The following is a 15,326-nucleotide window of genomic DNA, read 5'->3' as shown; positions in this document are numbered from 1 at the left end:
ATCCGCGTCATATCCACGAGTGCGCTCAATAGGTAAAAGGCGGCAGTGTTCACCCGGTCGGCAAAGAGCGTGGTCCCCAGCAGGAACATGATGAAGCCACGGGCATACTGCTCCTCCTCCTTCTGAGTAGTAGGCGCCTGGATCTGAAAGTGATCCTCAAACCATGAGTACCTCACAAATCCTACCCAGGCAAGAGGTGGCTGAGTGCCAAGCAAGTATAGCTGAGTGGCGTCTCATTCATCCATATCTGTATCAAAGGGGATCGGATCACCCCCCACTCCGATGCGTGTGAGCATGGAGAAGTCAAAGGGAGTCATCGTTATCTCCCCGGTGGCAGAAAGGTAGAGGGAGTCGGTAGTGTCCCACCACCTCTCTACCAAAGTAGCAAGAAGGGGCCTGCTCGCAGTAAGGCGCAAGAGTCCCATGCAGAAAGTCCTAAAATCAGCCTGGTCGACAATATGACAGACTACGTCAGGCAGCTCCATATACCAACCTCGAGCGACAGTGTTCCCATACCCTCGGAAGGCATGGGAATCTCCCTGTGTTTGAAATATATCAGTTGCGAAGCAGTTTTAGAAATACAGTGTTGAACACACTCAGAATTGATAAAAATGTAGTGTGTGTGCATGTGTTTGAATGCGTTCAGAGTTGATGAAAATGCAGTGTGGGTGCATGCGTTCAAGTTTATATAAATACCGGGTGTGGGTGTGCTCACAGTGAACTCAGTATATGATGAATCAGTGTGTTTGGGTCACTCAGTTGAAAATACAGTGTGTGTGCATGTGTTTGAATGTGTTCAAAATGGATAAAAATACAATGCGGGTGCATGTGTTCAAGACTACACAGACTTCGGGTGTGGATGTGTTCACAGTGAACTACAGCGTGTGGTGTATCAGTATGTCTGGGTTAAACAATTAAAGAACAGTATTGACTATTGCAGTTATACATTCTACATTGCGGAAAATGAAACAAAGGAGGAGTTTACCTCAGTGGCGCAGTAGGACAAATACGACTCAGGCTCGCGCAGTAGAAGCTCCAATGGCGCGCCCCGCACATAGCTCCTAAAGTGGCGGATGCCATCGGGAGGAAGCACATGAATCGCCGGCCTGTAGGTCGCCAGGTCGAATGGTCGGATGCGAAGAGGTAGAAGCTCGACCTCGGGGTCCACGTCCATCTATGGGGGAGCCCCACCGCCTGGAACGTCATCTGCCATCTCAAGAAAAGTGCGAAAATGGCTGAAAGTGCAAAAAATGAGCGAGAATGCAAAAAGTCAACCCAAAAGTCAACCCCGAGAGGGTGAAAAATGGGAGAAAATGGTAGGAGTGTAGAAAAGGCACAAAGAACGAAGTATGACTTGGGGGAAACAAACCTTAAGTAGTGGAAACCAAGGAAAGGGGACCAAAACCAAGATTTGTTCGGTTCAAAGTGTGCGAAACGGGAAGGGTTTTGCGAATCGAACGACAGAAAAGGGTCGAAAACAAGAGAACAACGCGGATCAAAGGAAGAAAAGTCACCTAGGAAGAGAGAGGAGGGATTTTCGAGCTAGGGTGAAGTGGAAATATAAGGTTTGGAACCTTATATTTAAAGACCTGTGGCCAAAGGACAAAACTGCCCCGACATTGCCATTTTTGGCCAGTCGGCCAAATTGTTAGCCGATCGGCTAAATAGTTAGCCGATGACCTCCTTTTGTGGCCGATGGATGGCCGGTGGCCTCCCCTTGTGGTCGATGCACCTCCCACACCCTTGTTTGGGTCAGTTATGTGGTTTGGGACCTTCATTACTCAAGATAGTGCAAGAAAGTGTACTTTTGAACCTTAACCGGCCTTCATGTTTACCTCGAGCCGCTTCTTCTGTGTGCGATGCTCGGTGCGCGCAAGGAGTATCTTTTCTCATATCCTTTTGTATCTTGAGAGTTCCACAAACCGCTTTAAATATGTTGTATTACATTGCTTTGTTTTGACTGTAATAAACTCGCTCGTTACACGTCTGGCATAGAACAATGCCTCGTCTTGTTTTAAAGTTGCATTTCAACGTCGCGAGTGACGTGTCTTCACCGTACTTATGCTGAACATGGGTCTTTCTTGCTATACACATTGCTATACATTATCGCGTATGCTTTACTTACATGTGTTCATGCTTTTCCTGCTATACACATTGCATGCGTTGTCGCGTATTGCTTTACTTACATGTGTTTATGCCCTCCTTGCATTGTTATGCTTGTTTCAAATTGTGTTGTTATGCACCACCATTGGCTTGCGTTGCCACGCATGTCCTCCTTGCATTGTTATGCTTGTTTCAAATCACATTGTTATGCGCACACTTAGATTGCATTGTTATGCACCCCTTCTCCCTGCATTGTCATGCACTCTTCACATGCGTTGCCACGCACGTTACTCGCATTGTCATTCACATCTCTCTCGCATTGTTATGCATATCTATCTTGCATTGTTATGCATATCTATCTTGCGTTGTTATGCATATCTATCTCACATTGTTTTCATATGTATCTTGCGCTGTTACGCACTTTTGTATCTTGCGCTGTCACGCACTGTACTTGCGCTGTTATGCACTTTTGTATCTTGCGCTGTCACGTACTTTACTTGCGCTGTTACGCATGTCTTACTTGCACTGTTACGCATATCTACTTCTTTAACTTGCGCTGTCACGCATGTTTTATTTCTTCTACTTGCGTTGTTACGCATGCTTTACTTGCTTTACTTGCGCTATTACGCATGTCTTACTTGCGCTGTCACGCATATCTACTTCTTTAACTTGCGCTGTCACGCATGTTTTATTTCTTCTACTGATGTTGTTACGCATGCTTTACTTGTTTTACTTGCGCTGTTGCGCATGTCTTCTTCTTTTATCTACGCTGTTATGCATGTTTTACCTGCGTTGTCTCGCATATTTTATTTGCGTTATTTCGCATTCCCATAATCTGCGTTGTCTCGCATGTTTTATTTGTGTTGTTTCGCATTCCTATAATCTGCATTGTCTTGCATGTTTTATTTGCGTTGTTTCGCATTTCTATAACCTGCGTTATCTTGCATGTTTTATTTGCGTGACACTGTTACGCATGTTTTCTTTGCGCTGTTACGCATGTTCTACCCACGTTGTCTCACACCCTCAGGATTGCATTGTCTTGCACCCCTTCACTTGCGTTGTCACGCACTTTTCACTTGTATTGCTATGCATGTTTCTAACGATGTTGTACCTATTAAGTTTCTTTCTTTTTCAGGCACGATATTGTATGTACGGTTCATTTGAAGCTTGCACGACCAGACGAACCGGACAGGTGTTGTATTCTCCACATGAGACGTAGCGAGAATTATATAATTCTCTTACATCCTTTCTGCATGAGTTGTAGTTCGATTCTTATTCGTTTGCTTAGACTGTTGCATGTTTTGCTTCATTACAGCTCTCTTTGCATGATCATAAGTTATGTTCGGCTTTGTGCATGTCATTTACATCTCGCCCCTGCTTGCGGGCACATATCCTTGCTTCTTGTATGCTTGTCTAAGTCTTCGGCCTTGTCAAAAATGGGTCGTCTCCGGGCTTTGACATTCACTCCTGTCATTGTTCTGACTTTCAAGTTCTGTTAAAGTGGGGCAGCTGTAGACACCCCATTTTTGACCGTCCTCAAGACTTGGACGTCATCGTTTGAACACTCGATGATCATCCATGCTCGTGTTCGTTTTGATTTCCCGGAGGTCTCGGCCGCGCGCCTTGCCTCAAGATCTCTCAACTTGTCTGTCTTGTGCTTGGTTGTGGACCAAAGACTTGTGTTTTTGCTTTTGAGGGAAGAGGGTGACTTGTTAGCTATCCCCTCAACCCATCGGCTAAGGCTTGAAGCCATCGGCCCCTTTTTCTTGCCATCGGCCAAAGGTGCTGACCGATCGGCATTGTTTTTGGTCGGTCGGCCACCCTTGTTGGCCAATCGGCCACATTTTTCAGCCGACCCCTTTTCATCTGCTTTTGGCAGATATTTTGTGCCAGCTGGAACAGCTGGCACGCACAATTCCCCCTCTCTATACACGTGTACGGAGCGATTTGAGCCTTGCTTAGCTTCTCCAAAAAGCTTTGCAAAATTGGTTTTCTATAAAAGGAGAGCCTCCTCTCCCTTTCTAGGGGTTCTAGAAATCTGATATACAAGTTAGATATGTCTCCCTCTCTCTAGATTTGTGTGTGTGTTTGAGCTCAAAAGTGTGTTTTGTTCTTACTATTGCACACAAACACCTAGAGTTACACCATCCTTGTGTGCTGAGGTACTAGGAGGTTGATTTTAAGGTTCTTGAGTTGGTTTTGATCAGAGAAAGTTGCTGATCTTGTGTACTTGAAGTTGTTCTTCAAAGGTGAGATTCTAAACTTTAAATATCCCATTTTGGCTTAAGCTTTTGCACATACTTCTATATTGTTTTAAGCTTAACTCTAAACTACAAAAAGTTCTGATTTTGTATGCTTGTTATGGTTGCTTAAGGTCACTTTTTGGTTGAGGGTTGTCTACCCCCTCTTAGGCCTTGTTTGGCCTTGTTTTATGCCTTTACTTTTGAGCTTTGGGATCATCTTATTTTGACCTTCCCACCACTGAAATCCAAAGGATTGTCAGTGGTGGAGAAGTGGTTTTGGAGTCTTGTATAGGAGGGGGACACCCCTCTCTCCTTATGTCTCATATGCTTGTGTTATTGGCTCATATTGATGGCATGTTTGCATAGAATGTTTTGGCCCCATTTCAGCAAGTATTTGGTGTTATCTTGGCATGATATACCTCTGTTTTGAGTTGGTTTGTTGGTCTTTTGCATGCACTATGCACTTGTCTTGCAATCCTCTTATTTGCCTTGACATGCATCATGCATTTGGACCATCATGGTTGCCTATTTTGGCTCAACCCAAAGGAACTTTTAGTCATGTTTTACTATGTTTGAGCTATGCTTGGTGTTGTTTGGATCATGTGTGCAATGCTTTGTATAGCCACCATGCATTTTAGCTTGTTAGCTTTGAGAGTCCAAGTCACTAACATGTTTTGCTTGGGCCATTTCAGTGATTTGGCATCACTTTTTATGTTATTTCAGTCCATGTTTCATGCTCACATGCTTGCACTTATCACTCCTTTGATGCTTTAAAGGATTTGTGTTTTATTCCTCATGAATGTGTCATTGTGTATGCCATCATGCTTAGGCCTTTGGGATGCCATCTAAGTGGGTTTTTGGGCTCATTCTAACATGCCATCACTCTGATTTTATTGGTCTAAGTCATGCCATGTTTGGTTTTGATAGGTGTAGTCTTTGTTGCCTTTTCATGCTTCATGCTTTTGATCCTCTGTTTTAGCTCGTGTTGGCTAGGCTCATGCATGTTCTAGCCTTATTTTAGTCCGCCTTGGGACTATTTTGGTTCGCCTTGGCCCTTCGTGGCTTGATTCTTGTAGTCTTGGTGCAAGTCCCTTAGCTAGCTTTAAGCTTTGAGTTTATTAGCATGCTATGCTTAACTTGTTTGAGTGGTTTGACACTACTCCTTGAATGATTTCATAGCTTATTGCATTGTCACATTCTCATGTTTATCACATCTCGCTCATGTTTGAGGATTGTGCATTGTTGCATAGTTTATGGATCAATGTGTGTACATGTTTGTTTTTCCCTTTCCGTGCCTTAATTCATCACTTTGGCCACTGTTTTGGGCATGGCTGAGGTTTGTCTATATCCGGTTTAAGTCCATCTTGCATGCTTGTTTGCATTAAATGTTGTTTGCATACTTGTTGTTTACATGGTTGTTGACATGCTCTTCATACATTGCATGTTTGCATATTTAGGTTGCATTGCATTTTGCATGCTTGGTACATTGCATGTTTGCGTGTTTAGGTTACATAGTATTGATTGCATACTTGTTGCATGCCATGTTGTTTACATGTTAGGTTGCATTTGGCATGCTCATGTTGCATCGCATTGCATTTCCATGTTGCATTGTATTTGGCATACTTGCATTACACTGTGTTTGGTTTGGGTGTTAAGCCAAACACGAGGAGCGAGGGACGTTTCGTACTTGAAGTGACGAAACGTGCCTCAATCCCCGGTCGCCGACGCTCTTGATCAAAGCATGATAGAGTTCTAGGCATTTATGTGTTTTTGTGCATTCATTTTACATTGAAGTGCACACTTGGCCTCTTTGGCCATCATGCATCGAGGTGCGTGATTGGTGGCCCGGGGGTCAAGGACTACACTCCCTTGAGTTCATAAAATGAGAGGTAGGGTGGTTGTGCAAACATTGTCTTGAAAAATGTATTGCCATGCTCTGTTTGTCCTCTGCTGCAGCAGGAGCATTCTGCAGGAATAGATGGTCGGTCAACCATATTCAGTGCCGATCGGCTAAATGTGTCTGGCCGAGAGCCCCATTATTGGTCGATGGCCTTTCCACTTGGTTGATGGCCTCTCACAGCACCCAGAAAGTGATTAAGAAGCATCCTTGAGACTTGCACAGTTTTCAGAGGTGCAGAGCAGTGTAAACAGAGGTAGCATGAGCATGGCGATAGATTTCCGAGCGGAGCCGAGCATGCATGCATTTGTCCCTCTTTCCGAGGCCTCTTTACCGCTTTAGTAGCTTAATTAATTTGTTTAATTAGTTAAGTGTTGTGTAATAATTAATTAGCTAGTTAGTTAGTTAATTAGTCAATTTGTATTATTCTTTCAGACCCTCCGTCGAGAGGGCGAACTTTGTAATAAGTGTGCGTGAGTGTGTGAATGTCTTCCAACCCCACGTCTTTCTCCCTTTTACTTACCTACTTTCAGTGGTTAGTTTTAGGTCATGTTTCAATTAGCATTCATATGCTCGCATGTTTGCATCATTCATTTGTATTGCATGCACTGGGCTCGGCACATCATACTAACTGCATAGTATTTCAATTTCGATTTGAATACATGATTATCAAATTGCATCTAATATGTCATTTTAGAATAGCCGAGCCTATTTCTAGTTGCATTTTGCATGCGTTGCATTAGCCATCTTAACATGATCTAGGATCGTGCATTGATTACTAACTAATTGTTGTTTTGGCTCGGAATACTAGGTAAGCTTTTATGCTTTAGCATCTTACATGAGTGTGAATGTTGCCATGGCAGCATGCTTGCCACAAGGCTATTTGCTTATATGATATAACTGCCTGAATGCCTGTGGGTGAAGGTTGGGTTACTTGAATTGGAACAATCCATCAAATGTGAGTTTTAAGCCCACTTGAGGTGGCAAAATCATGTTTTCTAAGCCCACTCGAGGGTGGCAAAATCTGCGTCTTAGCCTACTTGCGAATAACACTTTCAAACCATTTTCAAACAAACATGAAATGTTTTGTTCCAACTTAGGCGATCCAGTCTATACTTGTGTGTTGTGCGCATCACGTAGTAATTCTAGGCTAATGAACCGGAATAAGAACATATGTGTTTTCAAAACAAAACATCATGCTTAGTACAGGCCGATCCTTGATCGGGCGAGCGGGGGTGCTCATAGATGACCTTCCCCAATCGTACCTAAGTTCCCGAGCCGAGGCAACTTTGGTGATGACGGACACGTGGCCTTAGGCAACGAGTCAGGGTTTCCTAAATTCCCCCGAAATAAATATTTAGGTGGCGACTCTGTATCTGGCAAAGCAGTCCATGTTTGGCACTTCTTTCTTAAAAATCAGTTTTCCAAAACGATTTGCCGGATTTGAACTCTTTGGTGATTTATCAATCTCACATCACATATTGTGAGATCAGATGAAGAACTGTGACATTTGAGTCTGAACTGTAGCATGAAGCCCTCGGGGCACGTCTACAACAACCTTTGTCTGCTTGAAACCTCCATTTTCACACCCACTTTGTTTGCCTTCGACCCAGCTGCTTCCGCAGCCCTTCGCTTCTCACACGATCGAGTCCACGAACTACGTACAGTACTGCTATCTGCAACACCACAAACAAACCATTTCAAGAAAACAAAACAACAACTGCACAAACAAAATACCCCATACAGACACACCCCCCTTCCATTGACATGGCGTGCACCATTTCCTGCCCTTGCATGGCACAAAAAAAACCACCACCACCAACACATATCCACTCAACAAAAACAATGAATTGCAACACACCCTACCACATTACCACATCAGAACAGCAACCAACATGACAAACAACAAAACCCAAACACACAGCACCCACATACACCACGCCAACAGTTAGCCACCAAGACAAAGAAACAAAAAAAAAAAACAAAAACAAAAACAACAAAAACAAACAATAAAACCCACCCAAGTCAAACCCACACCACAAAAAAACAAAACCTCCTCCACAAACAAAAGCCCACCCCAATTGTTTGTTCACCATCATATGTGGCCCAAACAATCAACGCCCACAACCCAATGTTCTTTCCACCTAATTCCTAAGTACAAACAACCAAAAACAATGAATTGCAACACACCCTACCACATTACCACACCAAAACAGCAACCAACATGACAAACAACAACACCCCAACACACAGCACCCACATACACCACGCCAACAGTGAGCCACCAAGACACAGAACCAAAATAAACAACAACAACAACAACAAAACCAAACAACAAAACCCACCCAAGTCAAACCCATACCACAAACAAACAAAACCTCCCCCACAAACAAAAGCCCACCCCAATTGTTGTTCACCATCATATGTGGCCCAAACAATCAACTCCCACAACCCAATGTTCTTTCCACAGCCACACATCAAACCACACACAACCACAAAAACAAAAAAACAACAAATAAAACATACCCCACCATCAAATATTCGACCCACGGCCCACGATCTCCACAACAGTACCCAAACACACAGACAAAAACACCACACATACCCCCCTCCAAACACGCATTACTGAACAATATTTCAAACAACCCACACATACAACCACACACCCCAAACCATACAGACAAAGCTTCTGTTTTGACCATTGCGTGTGGCCCCCAATAACATTGTCCCCCCTTACTCCCTTTCTTCCACAAACACAACCAACCACCCAACCACATCCGACAACAAACACACACACCAAAACAAAAACAACTTAGATAAACACAATAACCAACAACATACTTGAATGACTCATAACCGTTACTAGACAAACCGAACGAAATCGACAGGGAAACTACATAAATCCAATGTACCACACTAACAAACACAAATACCAAAAACGAGGTTACGAAACATACCCATCCCGTCAATCAAAGAACTATTTCAGAGCACCAATGAAGGATTATGCGAACTAGGGTTCCTGTATCTCCCACTTTTTGCAACATCACGCCGTTCGATCGACAAACAAAACAAAACAACAGCGATACGGATCCAATCAACCTCCCAAACATAATCCTTTCTACAATCGAATATGGCAACCGTGTATTTGATCAAACGAAATTGCGAATTTTCTGGCAATCACATATGTAGGGTTTCATACAGTACAAAATGGGAGACCACAACGACTGTGTGAATATAGATGCACATAACGGGTTAACCTTTGAACGAGGTATGGGTATGTGGGTGTCCAATCCGTCACAATTGGAATCCCTTCCTAGTTGTGTTATGGCCCTTGTGTTAACCCCCAAACACACCAACCCAGCCCAATAAAAAACCCATTATACGCTTTGCAATTCTGTGACACCACCACAATGTATCACATACAACACACCACACATGATATTTACTACTTACGCACGTGAGGCACACACGCACCACATCCCAAAAACACGCATCACACTCGCATGACTAACAACGTCTAAATGAGGGCAATTATGTCTGTAATAATTTCGCAGGACTAAACGGTTTAGTAGAATAAAAATGGGACCAATTGGTTCATTAGTTTACATTTTGGGATTTATTGGTAAATTTCCCAAAAAAAAAACTTTGAATACTGAATTAAATGAGCTTTTATAGTGAATCTAGGTTGGGTATAGTTATATTGATGCTGAGAATTTAGTTAGCTTGAGGTTCTCGGTGAAAGTTTGAAAACTCACACAGAATAAGTACTGATTTCCTTCCGGTTAACTACTAATAAAGCAAGGGTTGTTTAGGTGATTCTTGTGATAGATCACTGGCAGATATACACCTAGGGATTCACACTATTTAAAATTTATTAATTTAGATTATGCTCTTGAAGACTAGTTATGGGAAGGAAATTTTAATTTAGATTAAAATTTGTTTCTTTCTAATGATACATCTAAGGAACAATTTTGTATACTCATTGCATCATAAAACCATTAGATCAAGCATTAAAGTTTGAAAATTTTAATTATAATATATCTATCGCATCATGATCATGTTGATTGTTCTCTTAATACATCTTAAGCAAAGATATCTTCTACTAGACATTTGTGTTCATTCCTATTGTTGTAAACTATTTTGGGTAAATTTCCAATAGGTCCTAATAGTTGAACTTAATTCTCATCAAATCTTACTGAAAATAAGTTTTAGTAAAACTGCCACTAGAAATAATATTGTGATGATTTTTTGCATGCCGCAAAAAATTGACTATTAGCTTTTTTTGTCACGGTTTATATAAATTGTCGCTAAAACTTGCTATTAGTGACATTTTTCTATGACAAATTTTTCTAACTCTCTGAAAGTTGAAAATTAGTGATATTTTTTGTGAAGGTTTTTTTAAACTATCATTAAAACTTATAATTAGTGACATTTTTTGTGACAATTTTTGAACTATTGCTGAAAATTAACATAGTGACCTTTTTTTAAATAGTGCTTAATGAAAAACACTATTAATTATTATAGGACATATTGGATAATAAGTCTACCTATTAGGACTTACACGTAAGTCTCCCAACTATTTTCAAGTGCTAATGATGGGTCTTAAGCCCATAGATGATATGGATGGCGAGCGTGATGTCTTTTTTTTTTTTTGGTTATATTTTTGTATAGGGAACGACTTTTTAGTTTTTGTTAGGTTGAGACCATTTTGTTGTAAAGAAAAATGTCCTATGGTTGAGACCATTTTGTTGTAAAGAAAAATGTCCTATGTTTTGAATGTGCGCCTTAGAGACTTGCCTTATTTTGACCTATATGTATAATGCATTGGACATAAAAATGTATGCCATGTAAATTTTATGTCTTTTATTTATTCATATTATGTTGGATTGATTATTCAGATCTTATCTTTTAGATTTGGGTTTGTAAACAAATGGGTTGTGATAGTTTCCATCATGTCCACCGTCCATTGTCACTCCATTGTCTACCATCGCCTCAAACCTACCATTGGCAACCACCTTCTTCACCATCACCTCCATCATCTCTAATCTTCTAATGATGAACTCAGATCTAAGATCAACGGCTTCAAATCTGTGAGAAAAGGCCACTAAAGTTGTACGTTCTTTCTTTATAGTAGACTGTATAATTTTTCTCTGGTATCAAATCTAAAACTAACGGCCTTAGATTTGTGAGAAGAGGGCCATCGGAGTTGTCCATTTTCTCTATCCATACTAGGTAAAGTATTACTCTGGTAGTATTACGTATTCAATATTTTGATAAAAGTTTTATTTAATATTTTTACTAATAATAATAAAATCATAGTAAGTGTTGTAGTTAGTGATAGTGCATGATAGTGAAAATTTACTACTTAAATGTTAAATTTATACATTAAAAAATTGTTATCATGTATAGTAAAATTTTATTATTTGCCAAATAATGAATTTCAATTTTTTTTTTTTTTTATATTTACTAACTGGTGGTGTTGCGGTAGTGGGGGAAATGGTGATGGTTGTTGTTGAAAAGTGGTCACTAGAAATTTACATCAAAAAGTATTCGTTAGAAAGTCACTAATGATCGACAGTCGGAAAACAGTTGTCAAAGACAATTGGTGACCAGTGGCTGGCATGGTAGTGGTGGTGTGAGGTAGGAAGTGTGAGGTGGTAGGGAAAGAGGCTAGTAAAATTTACTTGAGGTATTTTTGTTACATTTTAATTATATTTTGTTATTTGTCCTTAATTAATGAAAAAATTTTAACTTGTCCTTTATGCAATAAAAATTGAGATTAAGGAACTTGTCACAAAAAATCATTTAATATATGAAATAGTGTGAATGCTTGAGAGTAAAATTAGAGTACATGAAACTTTTTTCTTAGGGGAGGACTCACGGAAAAAAGAAAAGAGATATTGCAATTTGTTTGAAGGATAAATAAAAAATAAAAATAAAAAGAATAAAGAATAAAGAATAAAGATGAAAATACATGTAAAATAATTGTGAATAAGTGAAAATCTTTGTTAAATTACAAATCTATCCATTTTCTGTATCTTTTTCTTTCTTTCTTTCTTCTTTCTTTCTTCTCTTCTTCCATATTTGAAAACCCTAATCATCGTTGATACCTCTCACTAGCGGTAGCATCCCTTTTTCTAACCTTACCAGTCGCTCGTGGCCCTTTCTCACCCACCTCCCTTCACCTTGCCTCACCAACCCATCGTTATCATTAACATCCACATACCCTTCTCCACTCACTAGATCGCGCCATTGCACCTAACAAACATTACGATATCTTTCTCTCTTTACTGTTACTGTCGCACCCAATCACCAATGCGATCGCACCTTTTTCTCTCAACCTCACTTACCACCATTGGCCCACTCCCCCATCACTTCCTTTTTTCCTCTCCTCACCTCTCCTCTTAGCCACCATTACTATCACTCTCATACTCTTCCATACCTAACAGATCGAGCTAACACCACCACACCAACCACTCTCTCTCTCTTTCTCTCTCTCTCTCTCTCTCAGTTTGGAGATTTGATCCAAATTTGGGTTAAGTGATACAGAGTAAGGAAAGGGTCATCGATGGTCGGTTACAATGGATGAGGGGTGGCAGTAGAAGGGCTAGGGGTGGCGGAGAAGGATGCAACGAGGTAGGGGCAGTGGGGCATAGCTAAAAGAGGGGCTACAATCGTGAAAGAAAGATGAAGGAATGGTCGACGATGGTAATGGGATCTCCTAAATAAGCCACCTCTTTTTTTGAATTTTTTTGTCTTTAGTGACTTTTTTTTTCAAAATTATGTAAAAAAAAGAAATTTACTTTTCAATCTGTCTTGTGTAAATGAATCTATAAAGGTTTTTTTTTTTTTTTGAAAATTTTGAGAAAGCCATAAAATTCACTATTTTTTGCCCCTTTTTTAATATCTTTTTCAGACTTTTTTTAGATTTTTTTGCAAAAAATTAATTTTTTGCCTAAAGTTTTTTTTTTTTAATTTTGTTTAAAAAAAATGAAAACAAAAATAGACCAACAAAAAAGCCATCAAAAAAGCAAACTCCAAACATCCACAAAGTTGTAGAACTGTAGAGAAAGGGAAAGAAAGAAGAATGAAGGGCATGTTGGTCTTTGTAACTTATGATGCCATGATTTTATAATTTTTTTTATTTTTTTTATTTTTTTTTTTTGGAGTGATGCTAATAGCCCTCACTTTATTACTTAAGACCTTCACTTACTTGTTTATATATATATATATATATATATTTCAATAATATCCTCAAATGAAATTACTAAAAAAGACAAGTCTTCAAATATGACACTCATCTCACAATTAGAATTAAATTCACCACCAAATCATAACATAATCTGAGTTGAGAGTACTCACCTCCATCAAACTCACACATAATAAGAATTCAAAATCCTTAGAAGTCGAGTGCTTCAAATCCGGCAAGCCTTCTCCACTTGGATCAGTTCACATGACTCAAGACTTGACTTTTTCGGCTAGACTAGTTCTCATGAATGAAATTTTTTCTGCCAACCCCAATACAGTAAGAGGAATGGACCATCACAAATGTCAAAGCAAAGGAGGTTCACAGGTTTGATGAGGTTGGCAGCTCAAAGGAAGTTAACCTTACAATGGTGAGTTTTTTCAAACACATACACAAAAATAATAATAACGATTCAATCTTTTTTTGATACTAAACTCCTGATCATATGGCAAGAAATTGACAACATATAGACGAATTAAAGGCAATAATTCAACCATATCTAACCAAACATAGCATATATTTGTTTGTTAAACTTTGATTGATTAAACTTTTTTTTGATATTAGACTGTTCGGTAACACAAGTCTTAACCTAGACAAATTGTTTGGTAATTATAACAACCCCTACCTGTGATTAGCTTATAATCTATGATTAAGTATGCCTAATAAGTAATTTCATCATTAGCCTATAATCTATGATTAAGTATGCCTAATAAGTAATTAAGATGAAATTCTATGTTCATTGCATGTGTTATATGTTATTTGCATTTATATTTGTCTATCGTAGAAATATATGTTCATGTTTCTGTTCTATTAGGCGAATTGAAGGCTTTATCGGCATCTAATCACGAAATTGATTTGATTTATGTGTGATTTGGAATTTTTGGGAATTTATGATAGATTCAATTAAAATTCAATTCGGAACCAAATAATTAGAATAAAATAATGCAAATTTATTTAAGTTAAGCCAAGCTTAATTAAGTCTAATAATCAAGCCTATATAAGGCAACTTGTTGAACTTAAGGCCATTATTTTACACTTTCATTTCTCATCTTTTTGACTCAAACGTGGAGAGAGAGTGAGAGGGGTGAGATTCAAGTTCAACAACTAGAATAAGGGGAATTGAAAGGAATTAGCTTGGATTCTAGCTAGAACTTGAGAATTTAGGAGGAATCATTCAAGAATTCAAGGAGTTGAGGCTTGTAGGTAAGAATTGTATTCCTAAAGTTTGTATTCAAAACATTAGTGTATGAATTCTAGAGATTAAAGTGTTTTAACATGAGAATTGAGCTAGAAATGAAGGAATTTAAGTCATATCATGCATGCATGCACATTTCATGGTATTTTGAAGTTGTTTTCAAGGAATTCTTACATGCATGTTCATATTTTGGTCTTGTTATGAGAATTCAACTCATTTTTGTACTAAACATCTCATTCTACCAAGATTTGGAAAGCTTGAACTCAAGAAAATACATGTATGTTATGTTTTCAATATTTCAAGTTTAGTTTTGTTCAATTGGCGTGCTTTTTGGATTTGATTTTACGAAATAATTTTGAATTCACAATATTTTACAAGTTTACATATGTTTTCTCAAGTTTTGGGCCCAAAAGGATGTGTTTTGTTGGTTTGAATTTAAGTTTTGAAGCTTAGAGAGCAATTTGGAAATTCTAGAATTCTACATCATCACTTGAGCGACAGAACCTACGCTCGAGCGACCACTCTTTGTTTTGCACTTTCGCTCGAGCGACCAAAAGTTAGCTCGAGCGTAAAATTCATGCTCCCAGTATTTTTGCAGACATGTGCATCCGCTCAAGCAAGGAAAACTGCGCTCAAGTGACC

This window comes from Camellia sinensis, chromosome 1 (assembly GCF_055761805.1).
Source record: "Camellia sinensis isolate YWXY chromosome 1, ASM5576180v1, whole genome shotgun sequence".
Classification (NCBI taxonomy): domain Eukaryota; kingdom Viridiplantae; phylum Streptophyta; class Magnoliopsida; order Ericales; family Theaceae; genus Camellia; species Camellia sinensis.
This window is presented reverse-complemented; position numbering follows the sequence as displayed.